Consider the following 2,177-nt stretch of genomic DNA (forward strand, 5'->3'; position numbering starts at 1 on the left):
AAAGGGGGAACAAAAGTGAATGTTAGTTGGTCATACCAATGAGACAGAAGGAATTCACCACTTTTTAAGGTCTGGAAGGTTGGCCAGGTTGGTAATGGTTTTAATAATGCATTCGAGATTCCAGGCAAAACCCAGAATACAGTGTCCTATCTAGCCTGGGGGAAACCATGAACACAGGAGACATATAATCATTGGGTCCCATTAGGAGACAGTCCTCCAATTTTGGGTTTCCGTAGCTGCAGTCAAGATATCAAGGGCTATTCAGTTTGAAGGGCCATCTTTTTTTTTTTTTTTTAAGATTTTATTTATTTATTTGACAGAGAGAGATCACAGTAGACAGAGAGGCAGGCAGAGAGAGAGAGGGAAGCAGGCTCCCCGATGAGCAGAGAGCCCAATGCGGGACTCAATCCCAGGACCCTGAGATCATGACCTGAGCCGAAGGCAGTGGCTCAATCCACTGAGCCACCCAGGCGCCCTGAAGGGCCATCTTTTAATGTGTAATAAAAGGCAGTCCATTGCTACTTCATAGGGACCAAGGGAGTCCAAATCTAGGGACAATTTTCCTTTATGAAGTTTGTCACTTCGATGGCCTTTTTGCCCAAATCAGTGGCCTGGTGTAAACCCTGTATTACTTTCATTGGTTCCAAAGGTCATATCCTTTGACATCCTTTGAAGTGAATTACAGCTATCTCCTTAAGTAGATGTACTGCCTTAAGAGTAATAAATTTAGGGCTGTATTTGTGGAGTTGTGGCTTGATAATAAACCGCTTTTTTCCAAATTGCTCCATGGACATGTAGGATTAGGAAAGCATATTTGGAGTCAGTATTAGTATTAATTTTTAAGGCTTAGCAATTGCAAAGTGCTAGTGAGCACTATGGCATACCCAGCTTTTCTTATTCTTTTCATGAGAACTATGGTCATCAGTAAACCAACTGTCATTTTTTTAAAGATTTTATTTATTTGAAAGAGAGATAGAGATCACAAGTAGGCAGAGAGGCAGGCAGAGGGGGAGGGAGAAGCAGGCTCCCTGCTGAGCAAGGAGCCGAATGTGGGGCTCGATCCCATCATGACCTGAGCCGAAGGCAGAGACTTTTTTTTTTTAAATTTTTAAAAAAGATTTTATTTATTTATTTGATAGACAGAGACTATAAGCAGGCAGAGAAGCAGGCAGAGAGAGAGGAGGAAGCAGGATCCCCACTGAGCAGACAGCCCGATGCAGGGCTCAATCCCAGGACCCTGGGATCACGACCTGAGCTGAAGGCAGAGGCTTTAACCCACTGAGCCTCTGTCATTTGGATTTTTAACAGGGGCATCTTAAATCTGGCCAACTAGATTAAGCAACATCAATAACCTCTGAACAGTTTTTGCTCTATAAAGAGGTACAATGGTCAGGTTCAGGCATATGGGTAACTAGGTTTAAAGTTTGACAAGTTTTAAGTATTATTTCTGGCATATCCGTAAGTGCAGCCCAGTACTTAGTAAGTTGGCTTTCATCATCCATTGCCACTTCCAGTCGGTGCACGGGAGAAGAACGAGGCACAAACACGTCAGCTGCAAGAGAAAGGGAGCAGGGGACAACAGTCAAAAAGACTGCTGCCCCGGGCAAGTCCTCAGTCTCACTTTTATTGGGTAGAAACAATAACCAAAAGAAGAGCCAACGAAGGTCAAACATTAGTCATATGTCTTGTAGACAAACAAGAAGGAGGGCAAAGTTTATAGTTAAACAAGCACATTCAGAGGACTCCTCTAACAAGCAACAGGTGCTTTTGGGAGGAGAAAGGGGAGATAGCAGAAAAGGGAAGCAGGTGGCGTTCTGCCTGAGCGAGCCGGGCATCCCCAGCGGCTCAGCCTCAAGGCCGTATATCGTCCTCTCCCCCAAAGGCCTGTTGCCGGTATGTGTTTTTCTTAAAGCTGTATCTAAATGTGCTTGGTAACTAGTAAAACCTTCCAGGGGTTGTATTTTAAGTAATACGTTGTTCTCAGGGGCAGTTGCAATCCATTAGTGGCCTTTGGTTTCTGAGATAAATCTGGATCTGATGTGACGTGATTATAGTCAGGGACTGTCCCATAGTGAGCTCTGAAGCTCCTTTTATGAGGAGGGCTGTTCTATGCTTCGCTAACTCATTTGTTTGCAACTATAACTCAAAAGAGGTGGCTTCTAGGATAAATATGACTA

This window comes from Mustela lutreola, chromosome 11, assembly GCF_030435805.1.
Source record: "Mustela lutreola isolate mMusLut2 chromosome 11, mMusLut2.pri, whole genome shotgun sequence".
Lineage (NCBI taxonomy): Eukaryota > Metazoa > Chordata > Mammalia > Carnivora > Mustelidae > Mustela > Mustela lutreola.